This window comes from Alosa alosa, chromosome 6 (assembly GCF_017589495.1).
Source record: "Alosa alosa isolate M-15738 ecotype Scorff River chromosome 6, AALO_Geno_1.1, whole genome shotgun sequence".
Taxonomy (NCBI): Eukaryota; Metazoa; Chordata; class Actinopteri; order Clupeiformes; family Clupeidae; genus Alosa; species Alosa alosa.
In genome coordinates, this window is record NC_063194.1 from 22,748,902 (window position 1) to 22,755,877 (window position 6,976).

The following is a 6,976-nucleotide window of genomic DNA, read 5'->3' on the forward strand; positions in this document are numbered from 1 at the left end:
CTCTAATTGCCGATACCGATAGTATGTGCGTGCCTGTGTGTGTGTGTGTGTGTGTATATGTGTGCACCGCCATCTACAAGCCAATGAGTGTTACAGTCACTAAATGTACACATAACTTAAATTTTTAGACCCCCATGGATGAAATTTACTCTAAAACTTGGCATACCCCCAGAGAATGCCAGGTTAATCATACACATACAATTTGGTGCAGTTCTGAACATCTTAACTGAAGAGAGGGCGATTAAAGCAGAATGATATTACATTTTCGCTTTTACCGGGGGTAAATCACAAATGAGTGATTATGGGCTAGGTTGATGTGGGCCCTTGAGACCAACATACCATAAAAATGTCTTCATCCTCGGTGCCACGGTTCAGGTAGTTATTTAGGGTTTCATTTTTTATTTTTTTGGGTTTCAGGGGGCCCAGCACGGAGGGGGAGTGGCCCCCGGGGACCAAACGAAAATTTTCCGTAAAAATCTAGTGGGGCTACATACCCACCAAATTTCATGTGCCCCGGTGGTTCGGTGTCCCGGGTATCGTTGACCAAAAATTCAGGAAGTAGATGACGGGGGGGAAAAAAAGAAAAAAAAAAACTTTGACAATCATTATATGACCGCTTCGCTAGGTTCGCTAGCGGCGGTCATAATTAATATCTACAGATGACGACCATTTGCACTAATAAAACTAATAAGCAAATTGTGTTTATTTGCTCGCACCCACATTAATATTTAACTTGAATCCCTTTCTGCTGCTTTGCTTGGAATATTGGCCAGCAAACAAGCTGGTGAACGTGGAGAAATGTTTGAATCAATCCATCAAAGTCCATCCAAAATCCAAAGTTGACAAAAGACCAAGTTACACACCTGCAGAAAACACAGGATAGTGAACCTGTCCACAACTTCAGAAAATACAATTATGCTTTTTTTTTTTTTTTTTTTTTTTTTTTTTTTATTTGCAAACATCATTGACATTACAGAAAATGCAACACTACGACATGCACATGAATACTACATACCTACAAACAGACGACATTACATAAACACATACTGTAACTTAACAAGACATCACATTGACTTGGCTTCCACAAACATAACACAACATAACATTAATAACAGAAAGGCTAAGGATGATTTGGGCCCAGGATGATTACAGATATGATTATCAGGGATGAAATTGACCGGAATGAAAAGAAGGGGGGGGGGGGTGATGGTAGCTCTAAGAGTGTGAATGAGGTGGTGTTGGGATGGGGGGGATGGGGGTGAGGGGTAGTGAGTATGTGAGGATGTATGTGTGTGTGTGTGTGTGTGTGCATATGTATAAGGCTGGTTTGCTGTTGGGCCAGGAGGAGAGAAGCTGGAACATAGAGAGGGAGAGAGAGGGAGGGTTTCAGAGGAGAGGAGTTGTAATTATTCTATTAATGATAAGTATAATAATAGGAATAACTGATTGCCTGGTTGATTGCCTGACTGATTGCCAACCTGGGCACCCATTAATGGCCATTAGTTCCACCCAGCCCCTGCAGTTATACTGGCATGACGAGCTGACAGAGGGGAGGGACCAAGTGCACCCACCCACGCCTCAGGCCCCCAGCATATGCACACATCCCCCCACTACCACGCACCAACCACACACCTCACCCCAGACCTTCACCCAACACCCACTCTTGACCTAAATATGTACAGTATGTGAATGGCTAGGTTGAGGGGTCTATCTAGAGTGTAGCATTAAAAGAAGTGGGCATGCATGGTGAATATCTGTCAGATTTCCCCATGCACACCACACTTACCCTGTGTAAGATGTATGCCTCAACAATGTGTGCATTAAAATAGTGAGGCATGCAGATAGACACCTGATGAGGCATCTACCTGCACCCACCTTACCCTAGCCTGTTTTGTAGTTTTGTTTATGTATGTCACCTAACATGTAGTGCATTAAAAGAGAGTAAAGCGCTGTGTGCTTCCAGGACAAGGCGGTGCATGAGTGTATGAGGAGGGTGCACACCGGGGCCCAGGGCCAATAGATAACCCACAGGACCCAACCAATGCCAAAACCACACAGCCAATCTCAACAGGGACCGAGTCTCCCAAGCCATCCAATGGGGCCCCTCGCAGAATAACCATGGGAGAGGCAGAGAGAAAGAGTGAAATTAGTAAAGTTATCAGAGAATGTAAATAAAAGGGGAGGGAAAGAAGGGGATGCTATTTATATTACTACTACTACTACTACTACTACTACTACTACTAATAATAATAATAATAATAATAATAATAATAACAATAATAGTTCCAGCCACCCTCCCCTGCCTAGTGTTCATGATATGTGTATCTGTTGATGAAGTGTGTTATGATCGTGGTGGAGATGGAACTCAGGCAAAGAGGGTCAGGACTGTAAGTAGGTGATAAAGGGGTACCAAGGAGAGGTTGTATCCTGAGTATTGATTAAGTTTGTAGTTGATAGGTTTCTAATGATATATAGTCTGTTAACAAGTTTTTCCAATGAGTGATGTGAGCTTTTTCTTAGATTTCCAGTTCATGATGAGGATTGTTTTCTTGGCGATAGTCAGCGCTACCAGCAGTGTTTTATTGCCGAGTTGCTTAAATTGACTGTGGATGTATCACCAAGTATGCATAAGGAAGGGGATGCTGGGATGTGACAGCCAAAGATGGAAGAGAGAGATTTGTGACACTCACCCAGAAGTGGTTGATTGGAGTGCAATGCCAAACCGCATGAATGTATGTATCTGGGTTATTTTGTGTGCAGTGAGTGCAAAGATCCGAGCCAAACCCCATTTTTGCCAATTTATGTGCAGTGAAGTGGAATCTGTGAAGAACCTTGTATTGTATTAGTTGTAGATTACTATTCTTTGTCATGAGGTAGATGTTTTGCACATTTTGGTCCAGAAGTCGCACCGAGTAATTGATAAGTCTGATTCCCATTTGTGATATGGCAGGCCAATTGTTTTTTCTGAACGATATAATTTTGTAAATTTGGGAGAGTATTTTTTGGGAGAGGGAATATTAAGCAGCTCTGAGATTGGTGGGGAATGTCAAGGTTAGCTGTCTGGATGTTAATTTTTCCTAGGATAGATGATTTAATTTGCAGGTATTGTAAGAAGTGTTTACTCTCGATGCCGTGCTTCTGGACCAAACAGAAAAATGAGGCCAGATTATTGTCTTGAAGAATGTGTTGAAGGTGAGTGATGCCCTTTCCCATCCATGTGTGAAAGTTAAGTGTTTTTTTTGACGGTGAAATCTGGGTATTCCAAATCGGGTGCGAATTGATGGTGCTATGGGTGAATCAGTGATGTGGTAGAATCTCCACCAGGCTGTCAGAGTAGCTGAAATTGTTGGGGCTTTGAAGGATGGATGTTTTTTGACCGACTGACTGCAGAAAGGGAGATCTGAGATTTTAATTTCTTTACAGATTGTTTGTTCTAGGTCTAACCAGGTGTTGTCTGAGGGGTGGGGTGTAGCCATTTGTGGATAAAGTGGAGCTGGTTGGCCAGGGCATAGTGCTGGAAGTGTGGGGCCTCTAGTCCTCCCATTGCTTTTGGTTTTGGAGAGTGGCGAAGTTTGATCCTTGGGGGTCTTATCTTTCCAGTAGAATTTAGTGATTAATGAATCGAGAGACTTAAACCAGAGGGTGGTGGGCTGGGTTGGAATCATAGAGAATAGATAGTTTATTTTGGGCAGTATTGTCATTTTTTGATTACTGAGATTCTGCCCATGATGGATAATGGGAGGTTCTTCCAGCGCTGAAGGTCATCATCTATTGAAGTGAGTAGAGGGGAATAATTTAGGCTAAATAAGTCTGACAGCCTGGGGGAGACTTTTATCCCTAAGTAAGTGATATAGTTAGTGCAGAGGGGATAGGTGAAGAGTTATGTCACATCCCAGCTGTTGGGATGTAATGGGAGAACTGCAGATTTATTCCAATTGATTGAGTATTCAGAAATTTTAGAGAATGTGTCAATGAGTTTGATGGTTTCTTCTACTGATGTTGTGGGGTCTTGAAGAAAGAGAAGAATGTCGTCAGCATAAAGGCTGATTTTGTGATGCATATATGGAGTCTGGACACCTTTGATGAGGGGGGTTCTGACGGATGGCAGCTGCTAGGGGTTCAATGAAGATTGTAAATAGTGAGGGGGAGAGTGGGCACCCTGTCTAGTTCCCCGTGAAGAGGGAAACTTTGTGATGTTAGTCCATTGGTGATTACTGTGGCTGAAGGAGAGGTATATAGAAGTTTAATCCAGTTAATGAACGACTCCCCGGCCAAACCTCCCTAATGTGGAAAACAGGAAATTCCAGTTCACCCTATCAAAAGCTTTTTCTGCGGCCCAGAGTTGCTATGATGGTATTATCTTGAAAATTTGTAGAGTGATACATTATATTTAACAGTCTGGTGGTGTTGGTGGATGAAATTCTACCTTTAATGAAGCCTGTTTGGTCTGGGTGGATAATGGATGGGGTGACCTCTGCTAATCTGTGTGCTAGCATTTTTTAAGATTATCTTATTGTCCACATTGAGGAGAGAAATTGGTCGGTAGCTGGATGGCAATGTGTTGGGTCCTTATTGGGCTTGAGGAGCAGTGGAATTGAGGCTGTGGTGGAACTAGTTGGAAGACGCCCTTTCTGTTTTGATTCATTAATCATTCTGATGAAAAGTGGAGCTAAGATGGTCCAAAATTGTTTGTAGAACTCAGCAGGAAAGCCATCCGACCTGGTGCTTTATTATCGGGCATCTGTTTCAGAGCATCAAACAGTTCTTGTTGAGTTATAGGTGATTCTAGGTTTTTATTTTTTGGTCTCATTGAGTTGTGGTAATTGATGCTGTTTAGGAAAGAGTCTATGAATTCCTGGTTGGGGTTTATTTCTGAAGAATATAGTTTATTGTAAAACTGGTAAAAAACATGATTTATTTCTTCAGGTGAGCTGGTTAGCTTCCCTGCTGAGTTCTTTATGACCGGATTGTTGATTTTTCTTTGTTACGCTTGGATTTGATTTGCTAAGTATTTACCTGATTTATTGCTATGGTGGAAGTTTTCCTGCCTTAGACGGTGAATCATAAATTGAGTGTGTTTATTGAGTATTTCATTGAGTTTGAATTTATGTTTCCTAAGTTTTGCCTGTGTTTCTTCAGTTGGGTTGCTTGCATTGGTTTCTTCTAACTGTTTAATTTTATTGTTGAGTTCTACTTCCTGTTCTTTTTCCTTCTTTTTTTTGTATACTGAATATGAGATGATTCTTCCTCTGAGTACTGCTTTTCCTGTTTCCCACAGAAGGGAAGGAGATGATTCAGGGGAGCCGTTCATTTCTAGAAAGAATGCCCACTCTCTCCCAACAAAACTGATGAAATTTGGGTCTTGTAAGAGGGATGTATTAAAACGCCATTTGCTAATTGGTCGCTGTTGGTTCGTTATGTTCCATTTAATTGTAACTGGGGCATGATCGCTAATGACTATGGGATGAATAGTTGAATCAGAGATATTTTTCATTATAGAGTTGCTGGTTAGAAAATAATCAATACGGGAATAGGAGTGGTGGACCGGAGAGAAAAAAGAGTAGCATTTGGAGTCTGGGTGCTGAAGCCGCCAACAATCGCCAAGGCCAGAATCGCCATGAACTGTTTTATTGTTTTTGTGGATTGCCAGATTCGTTTGCTTTTAGAGTGATCAGATCTGTCAAATGTGGGGTCTAACACTGTATTAAAGTCGCCTGCAATTATGATGGGACAGCCCGATAGAGTTGAGATGGAGGTGAAGAGGTTCTGAAAGAAAACTGGGTTGTTCTGTATTAGGGCCATAAACATTAACAATTGTTACAGGGGTATTGTGAATTGAGATGTTTATGATGACAAAACGCCCTTCTGGGTCTGTGATGGTGGCGCTTATGGATGAATGAGATTCTTTTGTTAATCAGAATGCAAACTCCCCTTTGTTTTGTATTGTAATGAGATGAGAAAATGTGATTGAATTGTCTTGATTTGATGCGGTGTAGTCTAATTCTGAGAGATGAGTTTCTTTGTAGGAGACATATGTCAGCTTTTAAACTATCCAAATGATTTAAGATTTTCAGCCTCTTTGCCTGAGATCCAATCCCACGGATGTTCCAGGTCAGGAATGTAAGTGGTACCATGTTGTGATTGTACAGTTATGAAAAATGTTTGATAAGGTGGGTATTGTGTGTGTGAGTGTGTGCAGGTGTCAGTTAGATAGAGAGGGGAAGGGGGGAGGAATAGGTGTGTAATGTGGTGTGCGAATGAGATGTAAAGGGTAGGGGCTGAGAAGAATATAGAGCATAAAGAGGTAGGAATTTGGTTCTGATTGGTGACAGCATGAACATTTCCCTGTTTAGCATTGAAAACATACAGATCATAATTTGACTTTAGCCTATAGACATAATAAACAAAAACAGACAGGACACACAAGCAAACATGTATAGACAAAACACCATGAATAACATTAAACATTGAGAGAGCAAAAGAGAATGGGTGGGTAGGGGGAGCAAAAGGAATGAAACATAAGAAGAGAGAAGAGAGAGGTGATCCAAGCATCAGTAGGCAGTGGGTTAGAGAGAGTTGAGGGTGACAATGTTATAATCAAGATGTATGTTGGCATGAGGTATGATGTGCTATAGCCAGGTGGTGATATTGGGGTTATGATACAGAGTTCCATTGACATACAGTTTATCGACTGACAGTGCTGCTCTGCTTGCCCTCTTGCCTGAGTTGTTTCATTATGGGCAAGAGGGCTCTTCTTCTTTCCTGTATTACTTGTGGGAATTGATCGCTTAGTCCCAATGAAGTGCCTTTCAGTTCTTTCCCTTTGCTTTTGATGAGTTCTTTGTGTTTGAAGTGTTCAACTTGGCGATAATTGAGGAGGTTTTTATTGTCTTTGAAGTGAGATTGTGTACGCAAAGTTAAGCATAATACAATTATGCTTAACTTTGACGATGTTAAGCGGTTCTTAGGGGTCCTT